At 37.5% G+C, this 15,940-nt stretch overlaps 1 long non-coding RNA gene across 1 annotated transcript in view; it reads left to right on the top strand.

Moving 5' to 3' along the window:
- The first annotated feature begins 2,562 nt into the window (after positions 1-2,562).
- The window catches only part of LOC147650838 (uncharacterized), a 59,506-nt gene continuing 46,128 nt past the window's right edge, over positions 2,563-15,940 (top strand). The window contains exons 1-2 of the long non-coding RNA XR_015275203.1: positions 2,563-2,679; positions 2,832-2,923. This is a non-coding gene — a long non-coding RNA (uncharacterized LOC147650838). The remainder of the gene's footprint in view (positions 2,680-2,831; positions 2,924-15,940) is intronic.

Here is a 15,940-nt window from a genome sequence, read left to right as displayed (position 1 = left end):
CTCCTGTTAGTTACCCTATGACTATCAATAATTCCCTGTCTATTGTTAGAAAAAATAACATGCAGGTTGTAAAGAAATAACATATACATTATAAAAAAATAACATACACAACTACCAAACATTAAATCTTTGTAATTTATTACAAAGTGTAATCTATTGCATGATAGATCAAGGGTTGAAAAAACCGAAAAGAATTCCCAGAACATAAAAAAAAATCACAAAAATATTTAAATATATATATATAAACCTTATAAATATATATGTAACCCATATAATGAAAAGTATATATATTTAAAAAAAGGAATTCAGCTAACAAAACACTACTGGAAATTTGCCAGTCACTCCAATGCTAAATACTGTCCCTTTTTAAACCTTTAAAAATTTTAAAATGCAAGCTTTATTTTTCATAGTGTTTAAGTTAAAACACCATTAAAATAAGTGATACAATATACAACATAAGTCTTCCCTTCCCTTCCCTTCAGATTAAACACCCCAGACTTCTGGAATTCAGTATTGAAACAATCTCAGTTTCAATATTTTTGAAAGGTGTTCTGTGAAATCATACACAGCACCTTTGATACTTGCCAGTAGTTACTGAATAGCAGGACTATATATCCTGATCAGAAAAGGAAGCCAGGTGGGCAGAAATCACCTAACTAGCAAAACTCAGTGTATGTCAGCATGAAAATTGATAGTCATTATTGCTAAATGTTGAATGTCAAATTCTGAAACATCAGGAATGTTTTTAATCTCATTTAAATGCTATATTATTTTGAATTATATGCTTCTCCCTTTTTTTGTTAAAAGTTTGCATTTTGACAAAGAAAACACATAATTAGCAAAATGTAAAGTATTTACTAGACTGTAGCAGAAAATCAGATCTTGAACTTAAGCTGTTTGTGCCTTTCATCAGTCCTGATTTTCTTCTTTTTCCTCATATGTAACATTTTCTGAAGATTATTTTTTCCCTTCCCCTACACCCTCGCCTTCCCTTTCCTGAGTCTCATTAAAGCCCTGTCTGGGAGGACAGAGGGAAAAATCTCTTCCAAGAGATTTACTACTTATATTACTTTTTCTTACTACTTCTACTACCTATCTGAATCATGATTAGTTGTTAAGGCTGGACCATTGGTCCCTCTGAGGTTATCCTTTCCTAGACCTATGTCAAGAGATAAACCTCACTGCCATCAATTTCAACAACATAATTTTGTGTATTAGGAATCTTCAAAAATGTTAATTCTATGCTATTTTTTTTTTTATTTCATGCAGACTCGTTTCAGAAGAAGTTAATATCTTTGCTCTGGAGGAATATGTCACATTTCATTGCTTTTTAACATAAATTTTTCTGAATTGTAGGAAATGAGATTTGCAAAGATGTAGCATAAGGTTCTCTTTGTATGAGTGAATCTAGAAAGGCAGATCTCTTCATGTGATCATCAATTAATTATACATAATACTAGTTTATGTAATGTGGTTCCAAATACATTATCCACAACCAATTCTGTTGCTGTCATTTCCATTTAGGAACACTCTACTGAGATGGAATAAAGTTGAAATCAACACTTCTATCAATGTAGGACTGTTTAGAACATACTAACATTTCAGATTAAAACCTCACAGGACATGCTTTTTTTCCCAAAAAATCCAAAATCCAGAATATGGTTGCCATTAAATCAAAATAATAAAATAGTTTAGTCTTTGACAAGAGATAAAAAAAAATTAAATTTTGTAATGGCTGCTGATATATGATGAGTAACTGGAAGTAAGAATACACACTTGCTTCTATTAAATGTTTCTGTGAAGTAATGACCATGCACATTTTTCTACTTTTTCTTAGGTTAGGCCAGTGGTTTTTTTTCTCAAACTCTTTATCTTTAGAGGGACATTGCATCATCTTCTGCATAATACAGTGATGACAGAGACTTATTTATTATATATCTAGTAATGTTTATTCAGACCTACTGGCTGTCATGGACAAGCTGAAATGTGAATGCATAGTAAAAAAGTGATATTTTTCTCAGCACAGGCTACTGATGGTGCCAGACTTCATGGTGACCAGGTGCAAGCCCTGTTTCCAGTCTCTTCTGTCATGGCTCTTGATTTCTAAGTTAACTATTATTTTATCTTAAAAAGCTGTCTACACAGCAGGATAACCACATTCTCTTCTTCTTTGTCCACACTTTTTTTTCCCTGCTAAGAGGTCAAGGCTTGCAGAAGAAAAATTGGCACATGAAGCATCCCATTGACCTTTACACCAAACTAAACTCCCTCACACACTTAATCTGTTATATTGATGGACAGTCATGGTTGCAAGTAGAAGATGCCCATCATTTCTTGTGTTTCCTGGCAGAGAGAATGAATCATATTGCTGGGATAATGAACCATTTAATGACTTGTGTGTTGATTTATCAGATGGGGCTGGAGAGGCCAGTTTAGGAATATACAGCTGTAAGTCACAGTTGGTGCCTGTGGCCCATCAAGGCTGTTTGGCTCCCTCACTGTGAATTGCTGGGTTAATCAGGCCATCATTAGGGTGTGAAAGCAGTGAAGTGCCTCCTTTTCATTCTGGTGGGGCATTCATTCAAAATAAGGATCGATTTTTTTCCAGCTTTTGAAATAGTTTAATGTGACAAAATTGGCATTTTTGACAATGAGGAAGCTTCATCCTGGGCTAAAGAAGTATATTACTAGTGGGCACAGGGATGGGCTGTACAACATAATAATTGATCTGGGAAACTGGCACTGCACTGAGTTGGCTCCTCAGTGCAAGACTGGTAAAGTTTTGTGCCCTAGCTTCTGTATTTTAATAAGAAATACATCCATTTAACCAGTACAGGTGATGCCAATGCCCACTGTAAGTAAGAAAAGACTGCATGGAGTTCCTCACTAAGATGAGCTTCTTCATGACTTTTCTTTTACAGAGGTATGTATTTTATTTCTTAATTTTAAAGATAATTTTGAGCTGATCTCTGGCAAAAGCTGAGGGAAATGTAGCCTGGAGCAATGCTTTTGCTTACTAACTGTTGCAATGTGGCTTAAACTGCTTTAACCTCCTTCCACAGAGCACAGATCAGTGTCTTGAATTTTTCTAGTTAGTCCACATGTTTCCCTAAGTGTGGCTTCTACCTGTGGTGCTGGAGTTTCCCATTAGGGACATCCTTGGTGTGTACAGAAGGGAAATGTTCCCTTTTGTCCTTCACACTTGGTTGTGTTGCCTCTCATCCAGCAGTGCTGCTCTGCCAGCCTTGTCCAGCTCAGGGCACTTGGAGTCTAAGCCTAAGCAAGCCTAGCTTAGGTCTTGCTGCTTACCCACCTTCTTCCTGTATTAGTCACTGCTGGATATTCCTGTTTTTACATAATTCCTTGAGCTTAGCAGTATTTATAGCCTACAGAGACAATTTTTAATATTGTTTATTCTCATTCTGAAGTCTAAACCTGTTTTACAGGCTGTGGCCCCTAACGTTGTATCAGGTGCACCTTTGGCTAAGAGAAGTCTTTATTCCATTGCCCAGGATTTACTGGGCAATGTAAAATTACTGACAGGCCTTGGTGAAACCTTCCTGGTGTGTTCTGGACAGGCAATAATTAATAACTGTTCTCTGGATGAGCATTTTGTCTCTTATCATGCATTAGTTTCGTCTTCATCTCATTTCCGATCGTGCTTTGGACTGTCACAATTAAAAAACCTCTGACAGACAAGTTACAAAAAACTTGATATCTGGGTGCTCTTGTACACTGTTACAGAGGAAATTGAGTTTAATTTGGTTTGTTTTGGAAAAAAAAAAATCAATGCTGCCTGCTATATAATTGTATTTTATCTTCAGGAGTTTATTGATTGCAATGGGGTGTTTTGTTTCTTTCACTGTTGGTGCTGATGCTTTTTTTGTTCTATTTTAGGTTTTGAGTTTTTGTAGAGCTCAAATTAAGCTGTTCAATGATTTCCCCAAGTTCCCTTTTGGAAGAGCAGTTCCATATTTTGCATTTTTTTCTGGCACTACCTTTGTCTACCAGTGTTCTGGCACTACCTTTGTCTTCCTTGGATTCTCAGAGCTTACAACAAGATTTCTTGGCAAATGAAATATTTTAGGATGAAATCCATTTGGCCTAAGTAATTTAAAAACATGAAACTAGTCCATGTACTGTAACCTTGTCAGTTCTTACTATCTGACTTTTTTCTCTGAAGGCTTCCATGAAAGAAATGCTTCAGCTGAGTTTCTGAAAACATTGACCAGATTCTGTTAGGCTTAGAATTTCTACATCACAGCAGCTTTACTCTGCAGAACATTTTGCAAAAATAAGTTAACTCTTGGTCTTTCCTCAAACCTGTTTAGCACTTCTGAATAAACTTTTGTGTTTGCCAAGGGAGGTAATTCCATGTATTTCCTGTTGTCCTTGCACTGTTTGCCTCTTAATAAGGAGAAATGTGCTATGGGGTTCAAAGCCCCTCCCGTACCTCAAATCCTGAGGTGTTTTCCTGAGTTTTGTCAGCTGGCAGGCCATGTCTTCCCCAGAATTTTGTCAAATTATCTCTCTGATGTGAGCAAATTATGCTCAGGAAGTGATATTAGTCGTGATCAGACTCCTTTACCTGAGAAGCAGGGAGAGCTGTAGGATCCAAAAATGAGCTGCAGAATTTCTTCTTCTTGTTTTTTTTTTTTTTTTCAATTTTGGCCAAAGAAGGACCTCTTTTTCAATTTTTATTTTTTTTTATTTTTTTTTTAATCTAAAAGAACCTCAATAGTCATTGCTGTGGTCCAGTTAATTTAGTGTCATACTCCTGATATTTCTCAGAAAATGTTTCTATGCTACAGATCACAGGGGATCTTGGGGAAAAACCGAGTAAACTCAGAGGATGAAAACAGAAAATGTTCATACCTTGATATTCACTACACTTTGCTAAATATTAGCTTTGATGATTGAAAACTCTTTTTGTGCAGAAATGGTATGTACATCTCCATTGCAGCTATTGTGTGCACTTGAACTAACTCCAAAATACACCAGAAAATGACACCAGGGTGCAGAGACTGCAGGATCTGTGCTCTGAAGTGTGCACACAGTTGGATGAAATGATCATGGGTCAGGCCTGAAAATCTGTCACTTTTCTGTCATGCAGAGTGGAATTATTTACATGCATATTAGGTTATAACTTTTCTCTTTCCCAGGATTTACTGTTCTTTCTACTGCCAGTTTTTTCTGCCTTCCCCCACCTCTTAACATGCTAAAATAGCTGTGAATCAGATAAACCAGCAAGGAGAACCACATAAAGGCCATTGTTAAATAAATAGAAATGACAGAGTAAGAGAGAGATTATTTTCCTGTCCCAATCTGGGAGCCTCTAGAGATCAGTATAAGTGAACATTTCAAATGCACTAAACACACACACCTGTGCCTAAGCTGTAGCACAAAATCAATAGGCAGCAGATGAAAATTATTGCATTTGTTTCCATAAAAATAACTCCTGGCTGTTATTATCTGAAGGTAAAAGTTCTTCAGAAAAAGGGTTTTCAAAGAAATTTTGTAAGAGTGAGACATATTTACTTGCATTTATCTCTATGTAAGTTGATTACCAATAATTGGTACCTGACAGTGTGGCTGACCCATTCCAGTCTCTCCTGTAAATGCTTAAATATACTTATTTATTCACCACATCTAGTCAGGGTAATATATAATGCTGCCAGATTTGTGCAGGGAAATTCCTCAGCTGAATTTTGTTCTTTGGCATTCACACAAATCCTGCACTCTGTAATCTCATGCTTTTTTGAATAACCAGTGGTTTATATTTTCTTTGTGCTGATTGTTTTTAGTTTGCCTCAGTTCTTGAGCTGAGAGTTAGAGGATAGCCATAGCTAATTTCCTAACTCATGTGTTGTGCAATTATGAGTTGAGCGCAATGGTCTCTAGCAAGAGTTTCTTCAAGTTGAAGATAAAAAATAATTAGTCAAAATTAACAAGTGATAGTGATTCAGAGTAAGCCAAAAGTGGTAAAATTTGGTTGTGTGGAGTTACTGCTTTTATTAACTGACTCCCAGTTCTCACTCATCCCCAATGTTTCCTGGATTTTGAGGGAGCATTCTAAGGTAAAGTGTGTTTGCTCAAACAAACACAGGTTTGCACTGTTTGGAAACTCCATGCTCTGAATTCTCATTTAGCTCCTACTGACAAAGAATGTGGAGTTTGCTTATTTTTTTCTGTGTCTGTGCTAAATTTGTGCTATTTACCAGAACCTCAGAGATGTGATCTTTGTGCACAGCAAAGGAGTTTTGTAGAAACCATGGGCCCAAGAGTCTAGACTAGAGTACATACATAGAAGAGTGCCTGTGGCTATACATTAAAAACAAACAAAGAAAAACCAACCCAATAAACAAAAAACCCAACAAAAACAGGAACAAAAGGAGGAACAACTGCCAGAATGAATTCTGTGAAAGGAAAAATCTTAAATTAGTAGCACAGGACTGCCCTCTAGTTACATGCATCTCAGAACTATGACTGTAATGGCAGTTTAAATTGAAGGGATTTTATGCTGGAGAGATAAGTAGCAGTGATGAGGGATTTTTTTCCAGAAGGAGAACAGAAATTGATATTCATTTTTCCTAAGTTTCAGTAAACTCCTCGATTTCCCATTCAATATGCAAAAGCACACAACACATAGCAGAGCTCAGAATTGCTATTTACTGCACAGTATATTCAAGTTGTAGCACCTTTTATGCTACCTGATAAAAGCTGTGAATATTTCATTCCATTAGAGGGGCAGTATGGCGCTTTTCCCCCAGAACTCTATTTCTTTTCAGCTGCCTTGGGTGCAGAGAACACACTGGTGAGAATACAGATGGGCTCAGCCCCAGTGCCTGCATGCACAGTAGCACAAGGCATGAGCATATGCGTGTTCTTCTGTTCCTTGCTCACTGTAAATAGTGTACAAAGAACATAATCCATCAGATATGGTTGCTGATTACTGTTCAGCCTGCTTGGCACAACCACACTGCACTAGATTTCTTGTCTGAGGGCAGATTAAAGGTATTAATAACAACCTGATTGCAGAGGATTTGTAGCAAGCAGCTTTGAAATCAAATGATATAAAGGGTACTGCCTATGACAAACTGTAGATGTGCTGTGAATCCCAACGTGCAGCTCATAAAGAAGCTGTTGAAATTCTAAAGTGGGCAGACTCCCACACAGACAAGAACTTGCAGCATCCAATCAGTTTAAGAGCTAATGCACAAATATATTATTCTTCAGGTTGAAAGGCTGGGTCTATTGCAAACAGTAAGGGTGTTTTTCAGATGCAGTGTTTTACAAGGTTTCAGGAATGAAATGGCTCACTTTAATCTTAACCAAGGAACTGCCAGCCTTTAAAACAACACAATATTCCTAAAAAGTGCTCAGCAGCCTAATGAGAGCAGCTCCTATTTGAGCAGTGCTGATGTTATGGTCCAAGGAATATTCACAGTGTCTTGATCTATAAAGCTCAAACTTTTGAAGCTACAAGTGATAAATGAGACTCACTTGCCTCTTTTCATTCTAGAAATGGATCTGAAAGTTTAACCTGCAATCTCTAGCAGGTTAAACATTTTGAGGATTAAGTGGTTATGGACAATCTCTGGCATGGGCTAAAATGTATTTGGGAATGTGTCCACTGTTTGAAATAAATGGGGTACAGAAAGAAAGACAACAGGTTTTGATCTGAGAATCTAATCCAAGAAGTGCTGCTTTGATACATGTTATTTCAGTGGGTGCCCCAGAAATTTAAAACTTTTGGGGGGTTAGACCATGTTTAGTACTTCAATCTCACGTCAAAATCTTTTTAGCCTTATTTTGTGCACTTTGCTTTAATAAATGAAAATGCAGAGGTGCCCTCAAAGATGCTTGTTTTAACTGCAATAAATACAAGGAGAGCAGCCTATTATTTAACTGAACCTTGTTTTCGTGCAGCTAGTACTTCTTTTTTTCAGGTCCTGAAAATATATTGCTTCTGTCAGTATTGGGATACATGCTGCACATAGATCCTGTGGGGTTTCTGGGTTTTTCTTTTTTTCTGCCCTGCTGTCTGAGTTCATCTCAGAATGACAGAGCACACAATTCACTAACCCAGCACGATTGTTTGAAAAGAGCATGTTTAAAAAGGCAGTAGCAGTCCTGTGAAACTCGGGGATAATGCTAAAGAATAATTTTTGTGTCAAATTTTAAAAAATGATGCCATTTTTCTGCTAAAAGTTTTATTCCTTCTGATGTTTAGTTTTCTGTGACACAATCTGAGATGTCAAATTTTCACTAGAGCCAGTTGGACTTGTGCATAATGAGTAAATATTCATTAAGTGACATATCACGTGTTAGATAATTTTCATTCATTAATGTTATACATGTGGGAGGGAGCCCTCACAAAACCCCAAAACTATGCATCAGAAAATCCCCTCAGAGTGTTATTTTCCCATGGGTACCATAATTAGGTTGTTGGAAGCTGGGACATCAGCAGCACAAGATTTCTGATCAGAAATCCCCGTGGGAAGTCAGCCTTCCTGTAACGTGTGGCTGATGAAAGAACATTGGCTCACATGTAAGAGCAACCTTGGCCCCTTGGGAATTAAATGGAAACCAATTGTCCATGAGTGCAGAAAGCAGCCTGCCTGCGGATCGCTGAACTGTCTCTAATTAATTTAAGAGACTGGCAGCTCTGGGTTGTGGGGCTGCCTCTTGGCTGGCAACAGAAAGTAAATGCAGTTTGGTAGCTGATGTTTGGAAGTTTAGAACAGCTTTAGGTGTTTAAGCAATACCTCTTGTGATGTTTTTGTTTGTCTACTTTGTCTTGGTTTCCAATTGTTTTCAATTTCAAGCTATTTCTAGCTGTAAAGGCTGTGCAAGTACAGCTAGGAAGATTCAGAATGGGTTACTTTACCCTTAGTTCCATGCAGGAATGCCAGCTTTAAATTTAATACTTTGGTAGAGGTCAAATGTCAGAATAGCTCCAAAATGCACTTTACTCTTTACATATTAGTGCATGTGCATGAAATGGGCTGTGGAGTGGATCTGTCTGTGTGGTCAGGGGCAGCTGTGGATGCTGGGCTCTCAGCAGCTGCTCATAAGGACTCTGTCAGTGCTTCTGGTCATTTCTCTGGGTGATACTGTTTTGTTGACATCAGAAGGCTACAAATTCCACCAGAAGTACAGGAATCTGTGGTGCTTGGTGTTTGATTTTACAGATGATATTATAGACCTTTTGCTCTTGTCCTGTGATGTCTGTTACCATTAGAATGCTGATGGCTTCCCCTTGTGGCTTCTCCTTATTGCCCACAATGGTGCATGGAAATATTTTCAATTGGAATAAATGAGCTGGGTGAGAGGGAGAGGGGCTGAGCTCACATCCTGCTTCTCCCCCCTGTCCCATTTTTCTTTAAATTAAATACTTTTGTTCCAGGTCTCACTAAGTTGCCTCTACTCACTAGATGATGATGATGATCAGTAGCTTCAAGATGTGCCAGGTGTCTGAGGACTTTTGTGACTTCCTTTGGGTCAGGTGCCTGTTAATTATTTAACCATTTGTAGTTGAAAAAGTGTAGATCTGCAGTAGATAGCATATTCGGTGTAAAATCCTGATTCAGCAGAACTCTAAGAAATCTGGGAAGCTGGAAAAAGCATCTGCTGCCTGGGACACTTTTGAGAGAGAAATCTTGCTGTGAAGCTTCAGAAGCAATTCCTTTGATTTGCATCTTACCTGCCAGTGGCAGTGCAGGCCTGGGCTGGGAAGGAATGACTGCCCTCCATCAAATGTTAGTTAAATGTGTCAGGCCTGAAAACAAATGAAAAAGTGAAGTGGTGGTGAATAAAATAATAATCTTTAATGTATTTGGCCTTGTGAACAAGTAAGATCCTAAGTACTCTTTGAAAAGCATAGTGAAATATTGGCTATGTGAATCCTTTAGAAGTGAGATAAATATTTCAAATCCAATAAACTTCTAGAAGAGATTTAAAAAAAGCAGAAATTGTTGGCATACCTTTTAAATAGAGGGGATGGGTGAACAGGGAATATAACTTTCATGTAATTAATTTCTTTAAATGCCTCTTCCTTGAAAATACCCAACATAATGTAGATTAAGGCAAAGCCAATAAGTGTTTTTAACTTTTCCAGATATCTAAGGATTTTTATGTCTTCTGAAACATTAACATCACCACTAGAGAAATGGTGCTCCTTTATGTTAAGGAAGAACTGCATCATCAGAAGAGTCAGAGAAATGGTGCTAAATGTGCTCAATCCCCATTTTCAGTATGTTCAAGTGCTGTTGCCTCAACAGAAATACTGGTGCTGAATTAAATGCATGTGGGAATATTGTGTTATTCAGCAGGGTGGTGTGATGTGGTAATTGAGCTGTTCTTGGTGAATGTGAATTAGCAGTGGCTGGATGTGCCATTGTGTACCAGTAAGCAAATAACTTCCTTTTTCATAATTGGTTTGCTTCTGCCCTTGAAAATATGTGAGCCTTAAGGACTGGAAACTAACGACAGAAAGAGGTATGACTACCCAGGGAGCTCAGGGTAACATAGCAGCCTGATGTAAAAATTTAATGAGCTTTCTTTTGACACTGTGATTTGTTTTAGCAAATTTTTCTAGGGAGCAAGGCCAGGAGCCATATGTAAATGAGCTTTTCTTGAGATTGTGCTTGCCAGACAGCTGCAGGGAGTGTTAGGGTGATGAAATGATGCTGCACATAATGGGGTTAATGAAGATTACAAGTTACTTCCTTCAGGGAAGTGTGCTCCGTTCATTCTTTTCTTTTGTTTTAAGCAAGCTTATCCTGAAAGTCAGAAGTTTAAGTGTTTAAAATGTTGTGAAGTCTAAGTGGAGTTTGAGGCACCACAAATTGCAGGTGGCTAATTAGCTATTGTGATCTCACATGAGTGCTTGTACTTCTCTCTGTGCACAGGTTTCACTTCAGAACCTTTCATTGAGGAGGGCTCCTCTCTGGGCCTTTGCAGTGGTTACCTACAGCACTTTCAGAAAAGACAATCCCAAAAACTCTTGAGCTGTTGTTTAGATGTGGAAAGAATTCTGCAAATGCAATGATTGGAGTATTTAGATTAATAAACAGCTGTAGAAAAAAAAAGAAGCCAAACCCCAAAAAATTCTGATATGTTTATTTACTCAGGAAAGGAAGTAGACAGACGTGAGAAAAGCTTGTTTTAGTCTAAAGGTAAGTTGCCAGAAGCTAGCACACTTCCTATCAGAGAAGGCTTAAAGAGCTGTTACCTCATGAAAATGAAAATTTCTAGGTACTTCTCTGTCATACAGTAAAATTAGGTTTTGAGAAGAGCCAAAGGCAGAAATCTTCATTGCTTTATAGAAATTTTAAAGGGAAACCAGGAGGCAGTGGCAGACATGTTTTTGCCACACTGGGAGAACTGTGGCCTGGATTTTCAGTTTTCCAAGTCCTTGAGTTCAGATCACTTTAAATTTTATGTAATGTATCAGGGAAGGGGAAGAACTGCTGGGTTATTTAGCAGAAAAATATATCCCAGTCTGTTACTGTCAGGTCCAGTGCTCCACTGGCTTCAGAGATACACTATAAAAAACTGTTCCTGTTTTCCTTTTTGGCTGCATAAAATCACTGTGGTGTAAAATTACCTTTATTCCTACCTTTTCCTGTCTGATTCTCCTCTTGATAAATAAACATATTTGAAGTCAGTTATCAAGTGCTAATATTGGTGACCTTGTCTGTTCTCAGTCAAAGAGGGAAGGTTAGAACAACATTTGGAATAATTACTTTTCCTTTATGTTAACAAACTCATTATGTGTGTATTATTAAGCAAAAATTCCAGCAGATGCTTGCTTCAAGATGATTCTCCTACCAATATCTTTGAGGCTTTTGTTTACTTGGGGGTTTTATGCCTCATATATTGCAGTATTTGAAAAGATGGTGCCCAAGGAACAAGGCTATTTTTTAATGTTGTTTATAGATATTTTTGTTGTGTGGAAAAGATTATACTGAAATGTCCACTTAAAGCAAATTAAATAGGACTACATATGTTTGCCTATTGCAGCTTGTTTTATTGTTCTTAAATTATTTTCTATGGCATTTCTCAAAAATCCCTTAGTGCTGTGCTCATGTACGTGGTTTTGGGCGGCAGATGACATCGGCTGTAGCACTTAACAAGCTGAAGCAGAGCCAGGATGAAGAGAGAAAATGTGTGTTTTGTTTTGTTTTGTTTTAAATGAGGCACAGTCCATGAGGAGCCTTAGCACAGTGACAGGATAGACAAACATGCATCCTTTGTAGTCAGTGGCCTCAGAACAAGAGCAGCTAGCAATGCCCAAATGAACCAAGAGAACGACCTTGACTCGACCTTTGCTGCTCGAGATAGAGAATACTTCTAATTATTCCTGACAAAGACTAGCAAAATGGTTTACTTCTAAAACAAAGACATGTTCTGAGGCACTCAGTGCATAACCTCACAAGCTGTATATCACAAAAGAGGGGGGGAAAACTCCAAGTACATACACTCTGACTCCCAAACTGTGTTTACTGGAAGGGTACATTCCCCTCTGGGTAAAGGCCTGAGCTCAAGTCTCAGATACAATTAGAAGAAGTAAGAGGTGAATAACCAATTAATCCCAAGAGCAAATATGTTACTTCAGGAGTGCCAAGGTATCTATTTTCCTAAAGTTGCCAACAAAGAGCTCATCCTCTCTCTCTGCCCCTCTGCTGAGGCCTTGCTGGTAAAGGAAATTTGCCCAGCCTGCTGGGCAGTGGGTTTGTGCTGGGTTTGGTGTGGTCACTCAAGGCATTCACAGTGTTACACAGATTATAACTTGAAAGTCTGGGGCAAAGCACTGACAGGAACCTCCAGAAGTTCAGCAAAATGAAGTGCAAAGTCCTGCATTATGGGGAGGACTAACTCCATTTTTTGGACAGCCTGGGAGCTGATCAGCTGGGAAGCAGCTCTGCCAAAAAGCACCTGGAGCTCCTGGTGGGTGAAAAATTGAACATTTATTGAACAGTAATACACCCTTGCAAAAAAAAAAAAAAGGGCCAACAGCATCCTGGGGTGCATTTGGAACAGCTGCTAGCAGGTTGAAGGATGTGATAATTGGGATGTCTAAGCAAGGTTTTATTCTTAAGGCTCCTTAGTTTCAGCCTGTCTTCTATTACAGCACGTTTCATTTGCAAATCTATGTTTTTCTGCTGCCTTGAGCCACATTTTGTCTGTTCTGCCCTCTCAGCCTATGTTTTTCATTTCATTTTTCTCTTATATGCTTTTCTGCTCTATTTCATAATTTACCTTGTTCATCCTTATCATAACTCAAATTTAGCTATTGGCAGCAGAAGTATTCTGACCCTTTCTTCCAACTGGCTTATCCAATGGTTGTTATTGTTTCTGTTAGAGAGGTTGTGTATTTCTGATACTGTTCAGTTGATTTATTTAAAAAACACAACACAAAAGCAGATTCTTTGGAGCCCAGCAGGAATCAAACTGGTTATAATGCCAGGCCTTTACTCAGGAAAAAAAATGTGCCTCTTTCTTGGGTGCTAAAGGTGCTTGTACAGGTTGTCTCTTTTTCTTCCTTTGCTATTTCTTTGTTGCCTCTTCAGCAGAAAGACACACTTCCACAAATATCATCTCCTGGAACTGTGGATGTGGATGTACCTCTGTGGGGTAATCCATGCCTGTGTTGCTAGTTTAGTGTTACTCTCCCTTTTAAAAAATATATATCATAATATATAGAATTTGGAATAATTTTAGGGAATAGTCTGTGTTGCATAAATATTTAGTCATTCTTCAATCCATGCTGGATATCTTTCTATGAGTGTGAGGGAAAGAAATTTCTGTCTGGCACATACAACTATTTCAGAATGTCAGTTGACTGTTATTATGCCAGACTAGGCAGAAAAGATAAGAAATACAGTTTACTGGGACTGTTACCTCTTAGTATATTTGTACAAAGATGATATATTTTGTATTATGAAATGTAAAATTTAGTCCCAAGAAATCTTCTGCTTTATCAAATTAAATTTTATTGCTGTCCTCTAGTTTGACAGAACACAATAATCTGTTTTATTATATGTACTTGTAGTCTTTTGATTGAAAGAAACCTTTATTCCAAACTCATACTTTTTAATGTCATGTGAAGATGATCTTGGTTAGAGTACATAATTATTTTGAGCTCTTGGTTTTTGTCTCTATTGTTTTCCTATTGCATTGAAGACTTTTGTGATAAGGATTATTATTGGATGAAGATACTGAAGATTTGAGAGGGGTGTTCAAATGGGGACTTAAGACTTTTTTGTAGACAGACAGTATAATAAATACAAGCCCATATTTTTATCTAATCTAGCTGCATTATTGATATGAGTAAACTCTGAAAGGATTCTGTGCTGGTATTGGTTTCTGTGGTGTAATGAACATGCACAAAATGCCATCAGCACATTTTCTTACCTTTTTAATAATTTTTTAAAAATCATAGTATATGACATACTCAGAGTAGCAGAGAATATTACCTTACAGTATTACCTCATCTTCCACAAGGGTTTAGTGCATTTAACATTGCATTTGCCAAACAATATCACACACAGACCTTTAATTACTGTGAGGACCAGCTCTGTATTTTTTGATAAATTTGTTGTGTTTATGAAGCACTTCCACCTCGGTGTGGAAAAGGTTCCTGGTTTTTTATCCATGAGAAGCTGAGGAATGTGGATGTGCTGCTGTGCACTGTTTATATCATATAGAAAGTCTGGTGCAGACAGAATTTGAAGCTTTAATCCCAGCCTTGTGTCTTGGTGACTCTATTATCATCTCTCTTCCTTTACTGTGGGGGAAATTACTTAACTGCCTCTACTATTCCTGTGTTGCACTCTTTCTCTTGATGCAATTATTGGCAGTTGTACACAGTTTAATGCAGCTCACCAGTTTGTGCTATCACAGAACTGATGCCATCAGTAACTGCTGAATTTCACATAGATAATTTATTTCTGCACTGTGAAAAGGTGAGACAGGTAATTTGTGGATGAGTCAAGGGATCCTGATGAGGAGTTGGAGATCCACTGTGCCTCCTGGGGCTGCTTTCTGGTCCTGCACATTGTGGCTGGCAAGGGCTGGGTGTCAATACACTTTGCACTGTAAGAGTTCCTCATCTCTGCTGAAGAATCAAAGTTACACTCTGCTTCTGCCAGCTGATTCTAGGAACTAGAAAGATTTAGTGTTAGTTGTTGTGTCTTGTATAGAAAGTTTCATTTTAGGCTGTACCCTATGTAATGGTAAGGAAGAAATTTATAGATTGTTCTTTGATATATGAGAGGAAAATATGATAAATATTATTATACATAGTTTAATTTAAAGTGATGTTATAAGTATTATACATATATTTAATTTTGTTTCTCATTTTCTTAATAATTCAGCCCTTATTTAAAAAAAAACCACTTCCTATTTAGGTTACCATTTAAAAATTACATTATTCTCTAGAACACATCTAGGAAATAATCTTTCCTCACTTGAAATGCTCTAAAATTAACTTTTCATAGACTGTAAGTAGCACTCCAGAGACAGGTTCTTTAATGTACTGGTTATTGCTTTCAAATTACTCTTAATTGCCTAAAATTAATAATAAATTTTTTTTTTTCCTTTGGTTCTTATAAGGGACAAATGAATTTGAATCACTCTCTAAAGAATTGAATCACTGGACATCTTCTGATTACTTCTTTACATTCATGATGAAATTTAAAGAAAAAAAAAATAAGAACAGCCAAGTCACCTTCAGAGTGTTTTCTGTTTGTCAGAAAAAGAAAGTGACTCAAACTCAACTAAACCCTTCTTAGGAAAGAATAGAGACTGCAAAAACCAGAGGAACTTATGTCAGCTCTGAATGACACAATGCAAAGGCAGTGTGGGAGCTTCTGTCTTGTTTATGAAAAATATATTTTATTCACCTTAAAATATTGGTGTAATAACTTTTGTA

This window comes from Cyanistes caeruleus, chromosome 12 (genome assembly GCF_971803275.1).
Source record: "Cyanistes caeruleus chromosome 12, bCyaCae1.hap1.1, whole genome shotgun sequence".
NCBI classification, from domain to species: domain Eukaryota; kingdom Metazoa; phylum Chordata; class Aves; order Passeriformes; family Paridae; genus Cyanistes; species Cyanistes caeruleus.
This window is presented reverse-complemented; position numbering and strand designations above follow the sequence as displayed.